The following is a 24560-nucleotide window of genomic DNA, read 5'->3' on the forward strand; positions in this document are numbered from 1 at the left end:
TTTAAAGCACTTTAGCACAGTACCTGTCCCATAGATAATATTCAGTTTATGTTAGCTATTATTATTATATGAGGCATCTAATGTTTGTAGGAAGACAAGTAAATGCTCTAAACTTCAACATTTTATATTGCCTGAACTTATTTACACTGCAAGAATCATATTTTATACTTTTTATATTTGTCATAGAACTGAATATATTGGATTGACTGGTGATTTCATATATTATTAAACTTACTAAAGTTATAGATTACAGGTTAGTCAAGATGACCAAAATAAAAACATAGAATAAGAAAGGCAAATTTTTCAGTTCTGGTTCCTCAGTTTACTATACTGTGTGATATACTACAGTATACTAAAGTATACTAAAAAAAATTTAATACATATACTAAAGGCTTTTAAATATACATAGATTTTTTTAGCAGAAAAAATAATGATATCATGAATGTTAGCTAAGTTTATTATAGTAGTCATTTCACAATACATGTAAATCAAATTGTTGTGCTCTACACCTTAAACTTATACAGTGATGTATGTCAGTTATATCTCAATAAAACTAAAAAAAAATGATAAACTAATGGCTTAGGAAAAAAAGGCAAATATAAAGGGAAAGTAGAGACAGAACATGGTCCTTAAAATTGAAGAGTCAACCAATCAAAGCGCTGTGAGTCATCAGGGAAAACAGAGCACTAATAAAGACTTAGGCTGACAGCTTAGAGTGAGACTTGGTTGGAAAGGCTGCTTCTTCAAAAGATCACTCAAAGATAAGACCAGCTGAGTGAGAACAAAAATAACTGACTCCAAAAGAAGTATGCAGTTAACCACTGGTCACAAGAAGCTGAAAGTCTTTCCCAGAAGGGAAACTCCAGAAGAATTAGAATAAAAGCAAAGTATTAGAGGAATAAAATCATCATTTACCATCTTTGAAATGTTGATAGACAAAGCCAGTACAGCTTAGTAACTTTGACATCACTGGTTGGAAACCTGGCTGGAATGGAAAGAGCCTTAAAAAAATTTTTTTAACCGAGGCTTTGCTACATAATATGCTTTCATTAACTACAAACCCCTGCCCATCACCTTGATGACATTTTATTGATTTTCTTGTCTGATGCTATAAAAACTCACATCAGTGAAGTATGTTCAAACTTGCCATGGTCATATGACACAACTGTTTTTTAACTCTTCCCAAATGTACTGCCATAATGTGTACTTTTATTTGTCAAGAGCAATAGGAGAGGACAATAACATTGTGCAGATTATTATTCACAGTAGTGTGTTAGTATATATTTGAGTGTGCACATGTAGGAAAAGTAGGACACAAAAAGAAAGATAATTTTATCACCAAAATGTAGCATGACTCAAACTATTTAAGCTCTACATCCCTAACATGTTTTCATCAGTCAGCGGTCCAACAGCAGCCACAAAGGACAGTTCACAGTGTGCAATTCTGCATTTCTACCAAATATAAAGAAATAAATTCTAGATACATCCTTAAACAGAGATGTGTCAGTAGCCAACGCAAGCAAATAGGCTCTTTAATTTCTGTACCACTGTATAAAGTCTCATCTTTTAACTCACTCCCCCTTTCCTGCTGTTTTTTGCCTTGACTCCAACTTCCTTCTTTGAGTTTCTTTCTCACTAGCAAATAAACTTAGCCTCCTATTAGGTAGTTCTTGTCATCTACAACATCTTCTTGCACTGCTCTGGAAATAGTGAATCTTGCAAGTAAATGATGTGGCACTACCTGAGAAAACTTGGGAATTTAATTGGTGGGTTTCTATAATTTCCAGAGGTAAATCATACCTAGGCATTACTTAATTTATACTGCAATTTGTGGTTTTACTATTTGTATGTGATTAACTCTATAATCTTCAACAATGAAAATGTATATATAATAAATAAGTCAAAACAGATAATAGTTTGCAACTTATATATCCTATGCATTATTAAATAATCATGAGAGAGAAAGAGAGAAAGAGAAAAAGAAAGAAAGAAAGAAAGAAAGAAAGAAAGAAAGAAAGAAAGAAAGAAAGAAAGAGAAAGAAAGAAAGAAAGAAAGAAAGAAAGAAAGAAAGAAAGAGAGGGAGGGAGAGAGAGAGAGGGAAGGAAGGAAGGAAAGAAGGAAGGAAGGAAGGAAGAAAGGAAGGAAGGAAGGAAGGAAGGAAGGAAGGAAGGAAGGAAGGAAGGAAGGAAGGAAGGAAGGAAGGGGAAGGAATGGGGAAGGAAGGAAGAAGGAAAGAAGAAATTTACTTATCTATTAATACAACCTCAAAGTCCTTGGTATATTTTTTAAATACTCAAGGATATGTAATTCGACCCATCTTTAATTCAATACAATTACTACAGCTTCGATGCAGATATCATCTCACAACATTACACTGCACAATAATTACCTAATCATAAAACCAAATCTTTCTCTGAGCTTCCTCCGCCATGGTCTGAATGTTTGTCTCTCTAAAACTATATGTTGAAATCCTAATTCCGAAAGGTGAAGATATTCATTGGGGGGGGGGGCTACTGGGAGTGATTAAGTAGGTCATGTGGATAGAGCCTTTGTGAATATGATTAGTGCTCTTATAAAACAGATCCCACAGAGCTCCCTAGTACCTTCTACCATACAATGAGAAGCCTATGATCCAAAAGAGGGCCCTTACCTGACTATTCTGGCACCCTGATCTTGAACTTTCAGCCCCAGTACTGTGAGAAATAAATACCTATTGTTTACAAGCTACCTAGTCTGTGGTGTTTTGAAGACACTGCTTCTTCATCATCCAGAACATCCTGGATGGAATACACACATATCTGGGAACTCCTTCTGAGAAAACATGAAGAGTTCTATAAAAGTCGACAAAAAAAAAATCAGAAAATCTGCAGAACCTATTTAGAATATTTTCATTGTCAGGAACTCTTGCTTTTTCAGTGTTAGAGTCTCCACTAACTATAACATAAGTACTCTGAGGTATGCTATCACTAATTCATGGGTTTGTAGCCTTTGTTTCCAACCCCTCGGCATTCTTAGTGGTTGTTCAGGTTAAATGATGACAATGTATCTCAAACTAATTCTAAAACTTAATTTTTTTGGTAATAAAAATGGTGTTTCAAATGTCAATGTGGAATGCATTTGTAAAACCAAATATATATATATATATATATAAGTATTTTTTTCTCTTCTGAATATAGACAGCTCAGACTTATTTTTCAATTACAGTTTACATTCAGTATTATTCTGTATTAGTTACAGATATACAACAAAGTGGTTAGGAAATCATATACTTTACAGAGTGGTTCCCATAATGTTTCAGGTACCCACTTGGCCCCATACATAGTTACCTCAATATTATTGACTATATTCCTTATGTCTCTACCATTTTCTCCTTCAAGCACTTTAAAAGATTTATTCCACAACCTCTGCTTTAAAAATGTTCCATAATATGACTGAAATATTTTAAGTAATTAAAATGGAAAAAAACAAGTGATGAGTTTGGGTTTTTTTACTGTAATGCAAAATAACAAAAACAAACTGATAGGGCAAAAGAATTATGCCCCTGTCATAACTGTACCCATTCTGTGCTGTAGCCTCTGTTCTTGGGCAATGCTTTATCTCTTGTGATATCCAAGAAATAGTAAAGTAAAACTGCTTCTGAAGACCAGACAAATACTTAAAAAGGAATGCCAAATTTCACTGTTATTTCTTTCATGTTTATTTTCTTTTTACTCTTTCCTTCCCTCATCTCATTTTCTATACTTCCTTCCTCTTTATTTTTGTAACTATTGATAATTTTCTATTTTGTATCACCATTTTAAGAAAAGGGATCAACCAGAGTCAAAAATCACAGGATGGAAGTATGAAAGTCAAACTTAACGCTACACTATTCTTACTAACAACTGTAAAAAGTGCAACTTAAAAATAAAGGGTTATCTAACCAAAAAAATTACTATTGCAATTAGGTCTTCTATTTCATCAACTTACAAAAAAAAGAAATCTTAACAGCTCACTCTTTTAACTAACCCTTCTTAACCCCTTTTAAAAACTTTACTGGCACATACCAATTATTTTTTTTTCAGCCTACTCACACAGAAGTTATGTACATTACAAAAGAAGGTAATGATATCTTCTACTCATCAAATCTAATCTCTCCAGTTAAGGTCAGATATTTGCATCACTGAACTGGAGAGTGATACAATGAAAATGAAAGTGAGCTTAAACAACTTGCTCAAGCAAGTAACTAATTACTAATTAGTAGCAGAGAAAGTTGGAAATAGAACCTAGTTCTTCAAACTCCAAAGCATTAGAGAAGATTTGGGACTAAAATCCAGATCTCCAGCCTCTAAAGTACTGAGCATTATATAGGAAAGAGAAGAAATGGTGCTTGTCTTAAGGAAACACACTAAAAATCTATTGTTGCATACTTCTCTAGTGATGATATATGATTATAGTAATGGAGCCAACTGCAGTATGCCAACAGGATTTTTAAAAAACAATTTGGATAATCTCAAGTCACATGAATAGGTCTATCATACATAGTGTGATTTTTTTTTTTTTATCTAGATTGCTTTTAAAGTCTAAACTAGATTAGTTTAAACACAATGTTAAAATAAACTAAAATTCAAAAAGAAAAACTGGTAAGGACTGAGAATAGAGATGAGAGTGGGAACAGGAAGAGAGAGGCATTCTGGCTGTCAAGAGAAAGTCATCCCAAGAAGTCTAAAACCGCTGTGCTCAATGCTCAAGACATAATCCATGCATGTTTAATAAAGAGTTGGCTATAATTAATTGTAAGTGGAATCCTCCATCCACTTCCTCTGCAACTCTTGTTTTTATATGGCTAAGACTACATTTCAAAAAATGGCTACCAGGAATAAGAAAAACAATGAGGAAACTGGATTTTAAAATCATAGCCCTCTTACATGAACAGACACTTCTCCCAAGGAGAAATACAAATGGCCAACAGATATATGAAAAGATGCTCATCTTCACTAGCTATTTGAGAAATGCAAATCAAAACTACAATGAGATACCACCTCACACCTGTTAGATTAGCTATTATCAACAAGACAGGTAATAACAAGTGTTGGAGAGGCTGTGAAGAAAAAGGAACCCTCATTCACTGTTGGTTGGAATGTAAAGTAGTGCAACCATTATGGAAGAAAGTATGGTGGTTCCTCAAAAAATTAAGAATAGAACTACCATATGACCCAGCAATCCCTCTACTGGTTATCTACCCCTAAAACTCAAAATCATTGGTATGTAAAGACACATGCAGCCCCATGTTTATTGCAGCATTATTCACAGTGGCCAAGACATGGAAACAACCAAAAATCCCTCAAGAGATGATTGGATAAAGAAACTGTGGTACATATATATTATGAAATATTACTCAACCATAAGAAAGGATGACATAGAATCACTTATGACAACGTGGATGGGCCTTGATAACATTACACTGAGTAAAATAAGTAAATCAGAATAAACTAAGAAATGTATGATTCCATACATAGGTGGGACATAAAATTGAGCCTCGTGGACGTATATAAGAGTGCAGTGGTTAACAGGGGAGGGGAAGGAATGAGAAGGAGGGGTGGTGGAAGGGCAGGGGCATAAAGAAAACCAAATGAAGGGTGAAGGAGGATGATTTGACTTTGGGTGATGGGTATACAACATAATCAAATGTCAAAATGATCTGGAGATGTCTCTAAATCTATGTGCTCTAGTTGACCAATGTCACCTTGTTAAAATTAATTGTCTAAATAAAACTATTAAAAATAAATAAATAAGTTAAAAATCATAGCCCTCTTGCTAAGGGTAAGAGGTTCACATGCTCTCTATGAGGTTAAAATGCAGAAAGTAAGAAAAGAATTTTTCATGGTCATCATTGAAATCCATGACTACATTCTCTAGACCCAGCATAGAGGAACATAAATCTCCCCAGGCAATTGTTGAAAATAGGGAAAACTTACTGTATGACTAATAGAACATTTCAGACTCCAGAGCTGACAATTGTATCTCTTTAACACTCACTAAACATAACTCTGACAGAAATAAGAAGGAAAGGGAAGGGGGGGGAGGTGGAGAGAGAGTAGGAAGGAAAAAAGGAGAGAAAAGGAGAGAAAATGGGGGAGTATTAAGGAGTACTATTCTTCACAAAACTAAAATCTCTTAAAACAATCTACAAATAAACCTGTTATACAAAGAAAAAATCAAATTGTTAGGTACAGAGATATTCAAGTTGTTGGTATTTGTTTCTAGGCAAAGAGAACTTCACTTTTTAAAACAGTAGTAATAACTATATCATCACAATTGAGCCATATTCTCTTTCTGTGGAATGTATACTGCATCAAGATGCAGATAAAGAGGAAGAATGAAAAATGAATAAATAGATCAATAAAAATTGAAGGAACCAGGGTACTTAAAGCCCTTTGTTCATTAGCATCTTTTCATCCAGCTATTTAAACCATAATGTCAGTTTACCCTCTTGATTTGATCTCAGTTATCAGGTATGCCAGGAGAAAACAAAATAAATATGAATTTTTTTCCTCCAACAAAAACTGCTACTAGAAGCCAGTTGGTCCTAGAAGTGAGGTTGTTCACGCTATGTAAGAGTGAGACTAGTCTGTCATTCTGACAAGAGCTAAAGTCGGACAGACATACACTAAGTAATCAGCATTTGTTTTTTATCAGAAGAGAGGAAGAAGTGACTTTACAGTAAAAAGAAAGAAGAAAAACAATTTAGGATAAGAGGGAAGGCAACTTGAGGAGATTATTCTAAAATAATATTTATTGTATTATTTTTATTATTATTATCATCTGGATTCCTGAATATGTGTCTCTGGACAAGTGTGTGCATTAGTCTATACTGGTTGTTTTACTATCCTACAGAAAAGAAGTCATGTATTTTACTCTAAATATAAACAGACATTTAAAAAGTAAAAATGTTTCTTTCACCATGAAATATTAATTTCAAACTCATTAGAAATTGGTATTGCACCTTACAATGGAGAGACAAATAAGAAGCTGATCACGACAGTATGGTTTCAAACTGTTGAGGGGAATATAAATTGGTGCATCCTTTCTGGAAGGCAACTTGGCAATATATCAAAATCATTAAAAATACTCTTTGAACTAGATTTTAGATGTCTAGGAATTTATTCCTCAGAAGTAATCATGATGGTATTCAAAGGTTTATATATTAAATATGTTCATTGAAGTATTGCTTATGATAGAGAAAAAAATTAAAGCAACCTAAATTTTCAACAGTTAGTAGCAAAACATTTAATAATTATTCAACCATTTGTGTTGAGTGCCTAATATAAGCTAAAACAAATTAATTAAATTAAAAATGTATTCTTTAAGAAAAATACAATGTATCAGTTTTTATATTATTATATGATCCCAAATTGTTTTATAAATTTAGTATATACTTCCATAAAAATCACAAGTACGGTTCTTCTGAGGAGTGAGAGGGGAGATAATAAAATTATTCTAAAGTCCATCTGGAAAATCAAATGCCTGACAAAAAACAAGATAATTTGAAAAAGAAAAATAATTCAATTAGCAAATATATAAAAATCTCACTAAATAAGTATGCTAAATGTATAGCCAGATTCATTAACAAAGGAAGTTGAAAAATAAACCCAAATATCTCTAAGAATTTAGTCTATGATAATTGTAGTATAAAAAGGATGGATTATATAACTAATATCGTCAGGACCATTGGTTCTTTAAATCATAACTGCATACTACACAACAAAATAAATTTCAGATAGATTAAAAACCTAAAGGTAAAAAAAATGATAATTCTGTAATAAAACATATATCAATATTTATGTAATTTGGGGTGAGAAAGACATTCTTTTTTTATAAATAAATTTTTATTAATTTTAATGGGGTGACATCAATAAATCAGGGTACATATATTCAAAGAAAACATGTCCAGGTTATCTTGTCATTCAATTATGTTGCATACCCATCACCCAAAGTCAGATTGTCCTCCATCACCTTCTATCTAGTTTTCTTTGTGTCCCTCCCCCTTCCCCTCTCCCTCCTTCCTCCCCCCACCCCATAACCACCACACTCTTGTCCACAGAGAAAGACATTCTTAAAAATGACACCAAAATGCAGAAACTCAAAAGGAAAAAATAAAATTTTAGATTTGATGAGAGAAAATGTATTTTCTAAAAATTTTAATTGAAAGACAATATGTCAAGATTGGAAAAAATCTGCATCTCACATGATAAAAGGTTAATATCTTTAGCATAACAAAGATCCCTTACAAATTAGTAAGACTTAACTGTTCATCAGAATAATGTGCATTACTTTATGTTGGACTGTTCTGAATATTTGATTCATGGTCACTCATTTGATCCTTGCAACAATCCTCGGACATATGGGAAACTTTTACAGATAAGGAAACTGAAGCACGGAGAGATTAAGTAAACAACTAAAGTTACAGAAATAAAAAGTACTGATGATAAAGCCAACATTCAAACCCTGTCATCAATAAGTTTGACTCCAAAATCTATTCTACTTCTCAAAGGTATGAGCAAGAAATTTATAAAGAAAAAGAAAGAAACAAAATGTAAATGAACAATAAATAAATGGAGATATATTCCTTTGACTACTAATTCAAAAAAAAACCAAATTATACTAAACTGTTGCCATTTCTCCCTGTAACATTGGCAATGGTTGAAAATAATGACAAATAATATGTGTAATCATGAATGTGACAAAAGTCAAAACTGTCATACACTACTGGTAAGAGTAACCTGGTTCAACTCTTCCTGATAGCATTTTGACAATATGAGTCAAATGCCATTAAAAAAGCAATTACCCAACAATTCATGTTTAAGAATTTGAACTAAAGAAATCATCAGAGATGTGTGCAACAATTGAGCTACAATGGACTTTATTGCAATGTTGTTAATGATAGTAAAAAATGAGAAATAACCTACCGATGTCCACAAATAGAATAGTATGCAACCATTAAAACTAATGATGTAAAAGAATTGTGGTATCATGAGAAAATGTTAATGATATGATATATTGTTAAATAAAAAAAGCAGATTATAAAACCCTGGCTGGTTGGCTCAGTGGTAGAGCGTCAGCCTGGCATGCAGGAGTCCTGGGTTTGATTCCCGGCCAAGACACACAGGAGAAGCGCCCATCTGCTTTACCACCCTTCCTCCTCTCCTTTCTCTCTGTCTCTCTCTTCCCCTCCCACAGCTAAGGCTCCATTGGAGCAAAGTTGGCCCCGGCGCTGAGAATGGCTCTATGGCTTCTGCCTCAGGTGCTAGGATGGCTCTGGTTGCAACAGAGCGATGCCCCAGATGGGCAGAGCATCACCCCCTGGTGGGCATGCCAGGTGGATCCCAGCTGGATCCCGGCCAGGCGCATGCGGGGATCTGTCTGACTGCCTCCCCATTTACAACTTCAGAAAAATACAAAAAAAAAAGCAGATTATAAAGCAGCTGTTACTATATGATTCTATTGCAATATTTTTGTTAGAGAGAGATAGCATTTTAATACTGAATGTATATTTACCTTGATATTTAATGATTAAATTTGGAAAACAGAGTACAGTTTTTGTTTTTTTTCTTTATTTTGATATCCATTCCCAATATTTCTTATATGCAATATCTGTGACTTTTGTAGTAAATTATGAAGTTCATTTCAAAAAGAAAAACTATGCAAGACATACCTTTAATGACATAGAAACAATGATAATGATATATTAACTTTTAAAAAGTAGCTTGCAAACACCAAGTACAATAAGATACCATTTTTCTTTTTTTAAAACCGTGTATTGAAGTAAAAAAAAACACAAAACTTCTCACATATAATCAGTACAAACATCTTGAGGTAGCTCCAGATGTCACTATGGAAGATATTTTTTTTTACATTCTTTTTTATACTTTCCAAATTTTCTCCACTAACTATGGCTTGGTGTTTTTTTTTTAATCAGAGAAAGAAATAAGAAAGACTATTTTATGTTTTTCTTCTCCAAATCCATTCTAATTGTTTAACAAGCCTATGAAGTTTATGGAGAAGCAAATATACATGTAGTGTGTGTGTGTGTGTGTGTGTGTGTGTATGCATACTACCTTCCTAATGTCAAAACAGACACAAAATGATAGTTTTCTTTGAAAAACAATTTCACAGAATTAGAAATTTTATTTAAAATTATGAAACCCTGTAAATGTACTATATCAAGCTCTAAATGAACCCTCCAGGCAATTAGGCAAATCTCCTTGATATGTATCTATCTACTAGGTAGGAAAAGTAAAATAAAATAATTGCAAAGTGTTAAGCAGATGATTGAAAACAGATATGCTGACACTGATCATCATTAAAGCAAGACAAAAAAAACTGAACATGAATCAATTATTTGGCAGTGTGCCAATACTAGAGGCCCTGTTCCCAAGTCTAAATATATGTGATCTTGAGCAGATCAAATGATTGCATCAAGTTTTAGATTCTTCAGCTTTAAACTTACAGCAAAAAGACTCGTTGGCTTTAAAATTTCAGTAAAAAATTATAAAAATGTAAAGAATTTTCATATGACTAAGCTAACATAAACCCTGAAGTACCTTAAAAATTAGTATCTAATTAAAGATAAATGAAGATGGTAATGACATGAGACACATAATTGTTTTAAAGAAACAAAGAAAATAAAGAGAAAAAAGCCAACATTCTTAATAATAAAGAATTTATTTTATAGGGAATCAAGGCACATAAAAATTTAGTAGTTATTTTTTTTCTCAGAAGATCAGAAAAACTGGGGATCAAATTTCTGAATTTTGGCAGTGAGCCCCAAGTCTTTTTAATCACCCAGTAGCACTTCTCCACATGGAGAAGCTGATATAGCATCAACAAATTCTTTATCAAAATCAACACTTTGTAATATTGAGAAAATTAAAAGTGTTGTAATCTATAAATGCCCCAACCTGTTCTGTTAAAACTTTATCCCAATTGGACATTATGTTTAAAACTTTGTTCCAAAAAAAAAAGTTTCTCTCTACCTCTGCTAAAATTTTAAGTCATATATTTTCTTCCATCTCATAGAAAGTTTGCTTGTTTTTATAATTTTGCATATGATATTTATACACATTCTTCATGGAAATACACATAATACAGTCACTTTCATTTTTCCCACCAAGGGGGAAACCATGCCTTACATGTTCTATTTTCCAGCACAAAACTCTTCCATCCCGTGCATCAATTTTCACAGGCTTTATATCGCCTTAAAATTTCACCTTCTCTCCTCATCTCTTCCTCCAATCCAAACAGAGAGAGAGAGAAAGAGAGAGAGAGAGAGAGGCACAATGCCAGACATTTTAAACTAAACATTTAAACATAAAATCACTTGAGTGTGACACAGTTGTAAGCTGATTCCCTCCTGAAATTTTGGTAAGGTAGAAAAGAAAACCTTAGACATTCTAATCAAAGTCTGGTAACATTTCTGTCAATGTTGTTATCAAAAAAACTCCATTATAGTAAGCCAGTTCTCATAGTTAACCACTATAAAATAGAAGCAAAAACCGTAAAAACAAAAACCTTGCTTATCAAAAATTACTTTTTTACCTTACTTATTACAGGCTTTCTGGATGTCTCAGGGGTGCTTCTCTCCCAACCATCATCAAACCAGCCAATAAACATCATTGTCAAACACACTACCCCTTCAGCTCATAAATAACAACCTACCTGGTTCCTGTACACATGAAAAACAACCTAAATATTTAACCAAATACCTCAACTGCAGGAATTAGTTTCTCCCCTTTGTCCTTTGGTGGCCACAGTATCTTCATTGCAAGCTCTATTGCTGTCATTATTTCTAATTTGAAATCATCCTCTACCTCCACACCCTTCCACGAAGGAAACATAGCTTTTATCTTTGTTTTGCATATGGTGTGCTTGGGAGTTAAGGAGTAATTTGACTTGCAACTTTCTTTCAATAATAAAATAGCAAATAAACAAGGAGTCCTCTCAATTATAGAATACCAATGCACAGTCAACATTTAAGTCAACCACTAAATCACACTGTTACCCTATTTGCCTAGTGTATCATAGTTTCTAAAGGTAGAGAAAAATCTCACCACTTGGGTAGAAACTATCTGAAGTTAAAGAGATGTTGCCTGACCTGTGCACAGTGGATAAAGCATCAACCTGGAATACTGAGGTTGCCAGTTCAAAACCCTGGGCTTGCCTGGTCAAGACATATATGGGAGTTGATGCTTCCTGCTCCTCCTCCCCCCTTTCTCTCTCTCTCTCTCTCTCCCCCCCCCTCTCTCTCGGTGTGTGTCTCTGTCTGCTGTCTCTGTTTCTCTTCTCTAAAATAAATAAATAATGGGGAAAAAAGGAGATGCTTCATTTGATACCTCCTATGAAGCTTGTGTCAGTTCTGAATAAAATATGTATACTATAACTTTAGATGCTTCTGTTCTTAGGTCCAAGACATATAGTTACAGAGTAAATTTTTGAGGTCATTGCCAACTTCTGGGTCGGTCTTAATGAAAGAGAGTGAATGATGGAAGACAAGATGAGGTTATTTGTGGGATGAAAAATACAATGTTTGAGAGGCAAAGACTTAAGATTGTTAGCACTTTCTACAGAACTCTGATACTGAAAAGTGGTTAAAAATTCAAACTAAAATAATAATAACTAACATTTGTAAAGTAGTTATATGCAACAAGCATTATTCCAATTTTTTATATACATTAATTTATTTAGTCCTCAAAACAAACACCCATATAGGAGTAGATATTGTTATATAGATAATTATCATCACTATCAACATTTTACATATGAGAAACTAGGCACATAAAAATTAACTTGTCCAAGATTTTACTATTAGTGGTGGAGTCAGAATGTGAATTTAGGCAAACAAACTTTAAAAACCAAGTTCTTAGCCACCACTTAACATCTTAACCAGCATAAAAGAATTTAAAGTTTTTTGTTCCTTGAAATTATCACCTTCATTTCATGTATAAGTAGAAATATACATTGAGATAAAACTGTCTCCTCAAGAAATGTAGTTATGGACAATTAATACAATAGCTTTTTGGCTACTTACTATATTAACTTCAATTCCATAAATCAGTATGTTTTGTCATAGAAAATTTAGCAAAAATTAAATCATAATTCTATGAATTATAAGAGAGGTCTATTTAACAATAATAAAAGTTTTTCCTTCCCTAGATTTTTTTAACCTCACTCTTTTAGAATTAATTTGGTCTGAATATTGAGTTCCTTAGACACATCCACACTTAAATCACTATATTTCTCGATAGATGCCTTGTCCAGTAGCATCCCATAACAGAGCAATGTGGAGAATTAGGAAGGAAGTAAAACCCAAAACAGATGTCTCAAGGAAGGTTATACACTAAAGCTTATTTACTTTTCTTAAAGGAGTATTCCTGAGCTCAGAATCTATTTACTCTTATTTCAGACATAATTATAGCACTTTTCATTCTTTGAGGAGCATACCTGGGCTCAAATCCTGAACCTACCATTTACTAGTAGTATGATCTTGGGCAAGATGCTCAACTTCTCAGAGTTTAGGTCATTTTTATCTGCAAAATAGTCTACCCTACTGGAATGTTGTAGGAATAAACATGCTTAAAGAGTATATGTAAAATTCTTAGCACAGTGGCTAACATATAGTTAATGCTCAATAAATGGTTCTTTGTTATCTAAAAAAGGTGAACTAATAACAATTCAAGGACTTATTGTGATAAACAGCATAGTTTATGTGAGAGTACCTATGTTAGGGCTGAAAAATAAAAAAAACTATAAAATGTTTCTTTCCCTCACTTCTTATCTAATTTAACAGCCCATAGCCAAATGGAAATAGCGGCTCATAGAACTATGGAAGGAGAATTAATATTACTAGAAGCAAGAACACAAATTACAGAGAAATGACAGTGTAAAATTTGGAAACAAAGACAAAGACGGGAAGCCCAAAGTGCAGACACAGGAACTCAAAAAGCACAGCATTTGAGGGACCACTCATAATAGACAGAAATAGCCTTAACAGACCCTCAACTCAAAGAGCAGCTCCAAGGAATCAGATGTTCCCAATGATAACTCTGACAAGTTATTAAGAAGTTAAATTTTAAAATTATAATTTAATACTGGATATAACTTCAACTATATATATTTTATACATTACACCAAAAATTTAACAGGAGCTATTTCTGGTAATAGAAGTATGAGTGATTTCAAATATTTTCTTTAACTTGTCTATATTTTCTAAACAATTAACTATTTAGGAAATCAGAATGTATAGGTAAAATTAAAAATAATGTTGCTGCTTAAAGAGGCAGTCTACAGAAATCAAAGAAATACACGAACATTTAAGAAAGGGATTAACTCATTCTGTATTGAGTCCCTTGTTCAAATAGCCTCCATTGATCCTAGCACAATAAAGGCATTACAAAAATGTAACTGTTGTGGAAAAAACTGATTAAATGTTGCATGATAAATTCATTTAAAAAAGAAAAATGCTAAAAGTAGATTCATCTTAAGGGTACTATTTTAAATAGCAAGTCAGTATCAACACAAAGCTTATAACAGGAACCATATATGATTACTCCTATCTTTGCTCACAACAATTTTGACACACCCTCCTCTTAGGGTTAAATTATATATATATATATATATATATATATATATATATATATATATATATATATATATATAAACAACTCTAGGGAAAGAGCAAAATAAACTGATAAAATGGAGTAATTTCAGAAAGCATAGTCATAAGTAAAATGCACTTTTTACCTTCTAAAATAAGTATTAGAATGCAAATTTATGTATTACTGAGTAATCATTGTGCACAGCTGAGAAAAAGAAGAGGTGACAGCACAAAAAGTAAATTAAAATGTCATAAATAAATCTATGACAATTTTTTTTCTTTCTGATCTATAGTGTGCATCTCTCTTTAGAACTGTCACTCTGAAAACTACATACAGTTAGTGGAGAACATGACAGAGAGCTATACAGCAGATGCTAAAGGACTTTTTCACTTGGGAAAAAAATGCTTCTTAGAAATATAAATCATTTTTCTATTTCTTCATATTTGAAGCTCTAATTTAAAAAGAGAGAAAAGTAGAAGTATAAACACACAAATTACTAGAACACTAGAAACTCTCAATTACTTCAAAAATTGGTTTTATCAGTAGTAACAGTACAGTACAGATTTGAGATGGACTAAATGAAACACAGTTGCCCAGTTAATCTAGGACTAGAACATCGATTATGAACTTTCCCATTCCCAGTCAACCTTCAATTCGCCCTTCCCATCATTTCCCCTAAAACATGAATCTCCAGATCTAACTGGCACTTGAGATGATTCGGCCGTGACTATTTCATTTCTACACTTGGACTCCAACTGTCAGTGGGCAATGGGCACCATTAATACTGGAGGAACCTTTATATTGCAATAATAGAAAGGTTAAGTCTAAACCATGCCTGTAAATTTATTTCTGAAGTGCATTTTATCTTTGGAAAACAAACAAATGTGCTCTTTAGATGTGCTTTAGTCTCAGCAGTGCCATTATTTTCATACCTTAAATATAAAAATAATTATAGGAAGAAATATTTCTATCATTGTTTACTTTCAATAAACAGAAAGGTAAAGAAAAATAAGACAAGTATCTTTCTATTATTAATATGTTTGGGAACACATTTTAATTTGTTTCTAAATTGAATGTATCCAAGTCTTAATGCAAACTCTTGTATCATAAGAGACAACGAGTTTTACATGGTGCTTTATAAAAAAAAGAGGGCATAATAAATAAGTTTCTGGTCCTGATTCATTTTTTGCTCTTTTGAATTAATTAATGCTGTGGAAATCCCAGGTTACTGATGTATCATTTGTGAATGAATTGAGTCTAAAGGAGAAAAATATGTAATACATTATTTAATTAAAATTTTCATTTTTCTCTCTCCCAGTTCCTATCCTGCTAGCTAATACTCATTCAAACTAAAAGGACAGTTTCATGTTCGCAGCTGTCAAATTAATTGCCTTGGGCCACTTTTGTATCTTCAGGGATCTGTGGTTTCTGGAGCCACATTGTTCTCTGTGGTCAATCCCTTGGGTATGACTCTCAAGTCCCTGGCCTTATTTCAAAGCTGTTTTGGCAAACCAAAAAACAAAAAAAACAAATAAATTTGTAAGTATTAGTATACCTATAGCTCTTGAGGAAAGCTAGTGAAGATTTTTTTTTTCTGTATTTTTCTGAAGCCAGAAACGGAGAGAGACAGTCAGACAGACTCCCGCATGTGCCCGACTGGGATCCACCCGGCACGCCCACCAGGGGGCGACCCTCTGCCCACCAGGGGGCGATGCTCTGCCCCTCCGGGGCGTCGCTCTGTTGCGACCAGAGCCACTCTAGCGCCTGAGGCAGAGGCAGAGGCCGAGGAGCCATCCCCAGCGCCCGGGCAATCTTTGCTCCAGTGGAGCCTTGGCTGCGGGAGGGGAAGAGAGAGACAGAGAGGAAGGAGAGGGAGAGGGGTGGAGAAGCAGATGGGCGCTTCTCCTGTGTACCCTGGCCGGGAATCGAACCCGGGACTTCTGCACACCAGGCCGATGCTCTACCACTGAGCCAACCTGCCAGGGCCGCTAGTGAAGATTTTTTTTATCTCATATATGTGGTTTTTTGCATTTAATTTGAGGAAGAGGGTAATAATGAATACTGGACAAGAAATACATTCTACCTTAATTTTATTGCAGTACAGAAAAAAAGCAAAACAAAGAAAAGTTTACTTTTCTGATGCTAAGTTGAGTACACCACACAAAATTTTTTCTTCTTCTTTCTTTCTTTTCTTTCTACCTGAGCTGTGGTTCTAAACATAAAATTTGATCATCTCAACCTCCTACTTAAAAACCTTTGTTATTTCCTTATAATCTATCTTCCAAACCATCTTTTGAATCTTATCTTCTGACACACACACTTAGCAAATCAAGACTTGATCTTCTCTATATTTTCTGTATTGATTATTCTTTGTCATCTTTGCCGATTTCTGTTCCTAAAGCTAAAAAATTCCTTCCAATTTATGGCTTTCAAAAATTCTATTCCTGCCCTGGCCAGTTGGCTCAGCGGTAGAGCGTCAGCCTGGCGTGCGGGGGACCTGGGTTCAATTCCCGGCCAAGGCACATAGGAGAAGCGCCCATTTGCTTCTCCAACCCCCTCCTCCTTCCTCTCTGTCTCTCTCTTCCCCTCCCACAGCCAAGGCTCCATTGGAGCAAACATGGCTCGGGCGCTGGGGATGGCTCCTTGGCCTCTGCCCCAGGCGCTAGATTGGCTCTGGTCGCGGCAGAGCGATGCCCCGGAGGGGCAGAGCATCGCCCCCTGGTGGGCAGAGCATCGCCCCTGGTGGGCGTGCCGGGTGGATTCCGGTCGGGCGCATGTGGGAGTCTGTCTGACTGTCTCCCTGTTTCCAGCTTCAGAAAAGAAAAAAAAAATTCTATTCCCTGTTTTATGTCTCCTCCTCACCAAATTATCTACTATTTATCTTGTAGGACTAGCTTTAATATCACTAATGCAGAGTCATCATCCTTGATCCTAAGCCCAGGATAGGACCCTTTCCCTTCATAGCATTTACTATCTTATAATTAAATATTTAATGTCTCCCTCTTCTTTGAATTATAAACTCTTAGAAAAAGAGACAGCATGCATTTTAGTTCACCACTACATTCCCAGCCCATACATACTTGGCAATCAGTGGCTATAGGAGATTCTCTCATTATCCAAATACTCATTATGTGAATCTCCAAATTACACAGGAAGTAAAAGGCATCAAAATATAAAAATATTTACTAATGATCTTAACATTTATAAAATTAGTCTTTACTCAAATATATCTCACAAATAACATATACCTCAACCATGTGGTCAAATTTCTTTGTATGTTTGATAATAACTGCTGAGTAGTTTCAAAATTGTCTGCACAGTGGTACCTTGAAAAAAATATTGATACCTTGGTCCTATTCCCAAAGATTGATTTAATTACTTGAAGTGGAGTCTCTAAAAATAGGAATACTTTTAAAAATTGCCTGGGCCTTGGCCGGTTGGCTCAGTGGTAGAGTGTCAGCCTAGCGTGTGGTTGTCCCAGATTCTATTCCTGGTCAGAGCACACAGAAAAAGCACTCATCTGCTTCTCTACCCCTCCCCCCTGCTTCTTTCTCTCTCTCTCTCTCCCTTTCTACCTCTCTCTCTCTCCCTTTCTATCTCTCTCTCTCTTCCTCTCCTACAGCCATGGATAATTGAAACGAGTTGGCCCCAGCCACTGAGGATTGCTCTATGGTCTCTGCCTCAGGTGCTAAGAAATCTCAATTGCTGAGCAGTGGAACAACACCCCAGATGGGCAGAGCATCACCCCCTTGTGGGATTGCCGGGTGGATCCCGGTTGGGCCGCATGTGAGAGTCTGTCTCTCTGCCTCCCCACCTCTCACAGAATAAAAAAAAAAAAAGTTTGCCTGATAATTCTTTCAGTGAAGTTGAGAATCAAGTTAGCTCCCTGGTCGGCAAACTGCAGTTTGCAAGTCACATGCGACTCTCTGGCCCCTTGAGTGTGGCTCTTCTACAAAATACCACGTGCAGGCACTACCTCGATAAGGAATGTACCTACCTATATAGTTTAAGTTTAAAAAAATTGGCTCTCAAAAGAAATTTCAATCGTTGTACTGTTGATATTTGGCTCTGTTGACTAATGAGTTTGCCGACCACTGAGTTAGCTGATTAATGTCTACTGCATTGTAGAATATTGTAAGTAATATTCAAAATATAAAGTAACTGCAAAGTAAAGTTGCAAATCTTGCAAAAGATGTGGAAAAATTTATGAGAAATACAGCTAAAGAACAGCTCAAATCATTAACAAATCAAGAATTTGAAGTTCGACTAGATAGAAACTGAGGAACCAAAAATTGGCAAGAGTGACAGTTGATATGACACATTATTCAAAAGAGAATGATGTGAATATAAAAAGATAAGGCAAAGTTTTTAGGAAATTTCTTTATAAAAATGACCCTTGTTGGCCCTGGCAGGTTGACTCAGTGGTAGAGCGTCGGCCTAGTGTGCGGAAGTCCCGGGTTCGATTGCCGGCCAGGGTACACAGGAGAAGCATCCATCTGTTTCTCCACCTCTCCCCCTCTCCTTCCTCTATGTCTCTCTCTTCCCCTCCCGCAGCCGAGGCTCCATTGGAGCAAAAATGGCCCAGGCCCTGGGGATGGCTCCATAGCCTCTGCCTCAGGCACTAGAATGGCTCTGGTTGCAACAGAGTGATGCCCCGGATGGGCAGAGCATCGCCCCCTGGTGGGCATGCCAGGTGGATCCTGGTCGGGCGCATGCGGGAGTCTGTCTAACTGCCTCCCCGTTTCCAGCTTCAGAAAAATAAAAAAATAAAAAAATAAAATAAATGACCCTTGTTATGGTGATAATACAATCAAAAATGATTGTGCCATCACAACATTTGACCTAAAAAATTACTCAAAAAGCATGCAGTTAACTCATTCTTCTAATAAATAATGCATAATTAGAATTACAAATGCAATTTTGTCAATTATATATAAACTTTTTATTAATATTATGTTAATTTTTAAGATTGAGTCAAATTCAAATCATTTTCCTCATTTTTTTTTTGTTTTGTTTGTTTGTGTTTGGGTTTTTTGGTGACAGAGAGACAGAGAGAGGGACAGATAGGGAAAGACAGACAGGAAGAGAGGGAGATGAGAAGCATCAATTCTTCATTGTGGCACCTTAGTTGTTCATTGACTGCTTTCTCATATGTGCCTTGACGGGGGGGGGGGGGCTATAGCAGAGCAAGTGACCCCATGCTCAAACCAGAGACCTTGGGCTTCAAGCCAGTGACCTTTGGGCTCAAGCCAGCAACCATGGGGTCATGTTTATGATCCCATGCTCAAGCTGGTAAGTCCACACTCAAGGTGGATGAGCCCACACTCAAGCCAGAGACCTCGGGGTTTCGAACCTGGTTCGTCCATGTCCAAGTCAGACACTATCCACTGCACCACCACCTGGTCAGGCTCCCCATTGTTTACCATGAAATTTTGATCCCCATCCACTTATTATACAAAAGACTTTCTGTCACATGGCCTTGGCAAAGGTGCAGTTAGAGATACCGTAGTTGCACTTTTCTCCTTTCCTATTTTATACTGTTTCCTTTCCTTGCCTCATTACAATGGACTGCTAATGAAATGTCAAATAGAATGAGTGAGCACGGGCATTAATTATGTTGTTCTCCGTTGTACAAAGAAAGCATTCAATATTTTACCATTCAAACATCATATTAGTTGTAGGTTTTTCACAGATGCCCTTTTCAGATTAAGAAAGGTATTTTCTATTGCTAGTTTGTTGGGAGTTTTTAATTATGAGTGGGTGTTGTCAAATAGTTTCTTTTTTTATTCTATTAAAATGATTATATGATATTTCTCATTTATTCTGTTAATATGGTGAGATTTTCCAAATGTTAAATCAACTTGAAATCTAAGCTAAACCCTATTTGATCATAATGTTATTATTTTTTATATTGCTGTATTTAATTTGCTGCAGTTTTATCAAGAATTTTTTCATCTATGACCATGAAGAATAGTGTTCTAAAATTTTCCTTTATTTGAATGTTTTTCAGGTTTGGTATTAGAGTTATACTAGCCTCATGAGGTTCTCCTCTGCTATTTTTTTTAAAATATTTATGTAAGATTAGTGTTATTTCTGAAAGGTTTGATAGACTTAACCAGTGAAATCATTTGGGCTTATATTTTTCTTTATAGAAAAATTTTTTAAATTAATTTTTTATATAGATAAAGTTCTGTTTAGGTTTTCTGTTTAATCTTCTGTCAATTTTAGTAAGTTATATATTTTAAGAAATATACATTTTGCCTTAGTATAATTTTTTGTCATAAAGGTATTCATAACATGCCCTTATTGTTTAATTTATATAATTCGGTAGATGTAATTCCTCTTTCATTTCTGATATTGGTGAGCTGTGTTTCCTTTTTTCTTGGTTTTTACAAAAAACAACTTTTACCTATAAAATTTCCATATTTTTAGCAGTTTGTTACAATGAGCCTAATTGTGCCTTCCTTTGCATTTATCCTGTGTGGGGTTCACTGAAATCATTGAGTATAGCTATTTAACTCTTTTACCAAATTTGGAAAATTGGGACATTATTTCTCCAAGTGTTTTTTTCCTGCCCTAATATTGCTCTCCTTTTTTTCTTGGACTTACATATGTTAGACCAGTTATTATTATCTCACATATCGCTAATACTATTGATATATTAATTTTTCCAATTCCTTTTTCTCTCTCTGTTCTTTAAGTTGGATAATTACTAATTAATCTATTTTCAATTATTCTGACTTTTTACTCTGTCTTTATTCTACTGATTGGCCCATCTGGTTGTTTTCTTATTTCAGACATTATATATATAATTTAGCTTTAAGCTCCCATTTGGTTCTTTTTGAAATTTCAATCTCTGTTCTCAAATGCCCTTTTTTTTCACATTTTTCTGATTCTTTATATGTTGAGTGATTGGGGGTTAAATCTTAGACATCATTACTATCATGTTTTGGAGACTTTGAATTCTTTTTTTTTTTTTTTTTTTTTTTATTTTTCTGAAGCTGGAACCGGGGAGAGACAGTCAGACAGACTCCCGCATGCGCCCAACAGGGATCCACCCGGCACGCCCACCAGGGGCGATGCTCTGCCCACCAGGGGGCGATGCTCTGCCCCTTCCGGGCGTCGCTCTGTCGCGACCAGAGCCACTCTAGCGCCTGGGGCAGAGGCCAAGGAGCCATCCCCAGTGCCTGGGCCATTTTTGCTTCAATGGAGCCTCAGCTGCGGGAGGGAAGAGAGAGACAGAGAGGAAGGAGAGGGGGAGGAGTGGAGAAGCAGATGGGCGCCTCTCCTGTGTGCCCTGGCTGGGAATTGAACCCGGGACTTCTGCACGCCAGGCCGACGCTCTACCACTGAGCCAACCGGCCAGGGCCATGAATTCTTTTATACAGTGCCACTTTTTGTGTGTTTTAACAAAATTCTTTGTGTGTGTGTGTGTGTTATTTAACACAATCATTTTATTTTATCTTATTTTATTTTTTATATTTTGAACGCTGTTATTTTTTTATCTTATTTTTATTAATTTTAATGCAGTGACATTGATAAATCAGGGTACATATGTTCCAAGAAAACATCTCCAGATTATTTTGACATTTGATTATGCTGCGTACCCCTCACCCAAAGTAAAATTGTCTTCCATCACCTTCTATCTGGTTTTCTTTGTGCCCCTCCCCTCCCCCCACTCCCTCTCTCTCCTTCCTCACCCCCTCCCCATCCCCTCCCTCCCAGCCCCATTACCATCACATTCCTGTCCATGTCTCTGAGGCTCATTTTTATGTCCCATCTATGTATGGGTTCATATAGTTCTTAGTTTTTTCTGGTTTACTTATTTCACTCTGTATAATGTTATCAAGGTCCATCCATGTTATTGTAAATGATCCGATGCCATCATTTCTTATGGCTGAGTAGTAATCCATATTATTTATATATATATATGTACCAAAGCTTTATTTGCTTAGGCTCAAACTGCATTATTTTGTTTCTCCTGCAGTGAACAGCAGCTTAAATATCTGTTTATTTCTTTTAGTCTTACATAGGTTGTTTAAAGCCTATCCTGTGTGCGCATGGTTTGGCATCAGTCAGAAATTGGAGCAAAACTTACACACAAAATTTGGACCTCTCTTTCTGTGGCTCTTTTCTATCCAGAGTTACCTCTTCTCTTCCCAGTAGCTGTGGTTGCCCCAAAATCCATTCTCCGAGTTTGTCAGGCCAGAGAAACTGCTGGTTTTCTATCGCAGTTTCATTAGCTTTCCCTGTCTGGCACAGACTGGGGCTGCCCTCACACTGAAAATCTTGAAAATGACCAACTTACTCTGTATCCCACTCGCATCTTCCAAGCATCATCTCCTCTCAAGATTTAGCCTGCTTTTGTTTTTTCTCCAGTATCTTCAAATAGTTTTTCTTCATAATTCGTCCAGAGTTTATAGTTATCCCCGCTCAATTTTAAATGGATTAACTTATCAACAGCTTTTTTTCACTAGTATTTATCTCCTGATAATAAAAACTTCTTGACTGCCTTAATGAAGAATTAAATAGGCCCTGGCCAGTTAGCTCATTCAGTTAAGAGTGTCATCCGAAAACAACGAGGTTGTGGGTTCACTCCCCAGTCAGGGAACACACAGGAAACAGTCAAAAAATGCACAACTGAGTGGAACAACAAATGCTTTCCTTCTCCCTCCTCTCTCTCTCCCTTCCTCTGTCTGTCTCTCTTTTAAAAAATCAATAAAAAACTAAGCCCTGGCCGGATAGCTCGGTTGGTTGGAACACCGTCCTGGAGCACAGAGATTGCCAGATCAATTCCCTGGTCAGGGCACATACAGGAGCAGCTCAGCATTCCTCTCTCTCTCTCTCTCTCTCTCTCCTTGCCTCTCTAAAAAAATTTTTAAAAATTAAATACCATTTTTTTCACTCCTCCATGCCTTTACACATCCTGTACTTTTGCCTACAATGTCGTTAATCTCATAACCCTGCCAAGTATACATTTTCTATGCCTGTTTCGTATATTTTAGAAGAACACAGTCAAGTTTTGCCATTCCCTCAGTTTTAAATATCTAAAATTTCAACCGAGAATATTTATATTGAAAAACTGAATGTCTATCAATATAACAATGGTACGTACACAGCATAAAGTACTACACCGAAGAAAATAAGGTCAAGCTATATAAATTGACAAAGAAGCTTAAGTCATCATTTTAATGAAAAAAGAATAAAGTATAAAGCAATATGTGTAAAAAGGGGACGTGTTACCCTCAAGCAAAATAAAATTGCATATTTTTAATTGGGTTAACATTGGTTAATAAAATGACACAGATTTCAGGTATACAATTCTATAATACATCATCTATGTATTATATTGTGTGTTCACCACCCAAAGTCAAATCTCTTTTCATCACCATTTATCCCCTTTTACCTTCATCTACCTTCCTCTATCCCCATCCCTCTTGTAATCACCTTAATGCTGTCTGTGTCTGAGTGTCTTTTCTTTGCTTAATCCCTTCACCTTTTCACACCCAGCCTCTAACCCCCTTCCCCACCGATAGCTGTCAGTCTGTTCTCTGTATTTTGCATATCTTATGTAATTATATATATTTGTATATGATAATAGAGAAAGAGGTCTGAAATGTACAAGCCTGATTAAAACTAGTAAGGAAGCTTAGGAAGAAAATAGAATTTAGGGTGGGGAGAGAAATTAAGAAAATTTTTCTTAGCTTTCCTTATTTTTCAATAATTATTTTTTCAAGAAACACTTAATGATTGCCTGCTATATTCCAGGCACCTTTCAAAAACAGATATGTATACATTTGCATATTATTCATGTAATATTTAAATATTTTTAATTTTTTCAATGAAAGCATTAATTCAATAGGAGAAACTGAAATAACAAAAAATGTGCTTAAAAAGGCAATTCCTTATCTTGTTAATGTAGCAGATAC

The 24560-nt window shown here is 35.3% G+C and overlaps 1 protein-coding gene across 8 annotated transcripts in view; it reads right to left on the minus strand.

Annotated features, from left to right (window-relative positions):
- The window catches only part of SOX6 (SRY-box transcription factor 6), a 650826-nt gene that overhangs the window by 417692 nt on the left and 208574 nt on the right, over window positions 1-24560 (minus strand). The window lies entirely within an intron of this gene.

The sequence above is a fragment of the Saccopteryx bilineata genome, chromosome 1 (assembly GCF_036850765.1).
Source record: "Saccopteryx bilineata isolate mSacBil1 chromosome 1, mSacBil1_pri_phased_curated, whole genome shotgun sequence".
Taxonomy (NCBI): Eukaryota; Metazoa; Chordata; class Mammalia; order Chiroptera; family Emballonuridae; genus Saccopteryx; species Saccopteryx bilineata.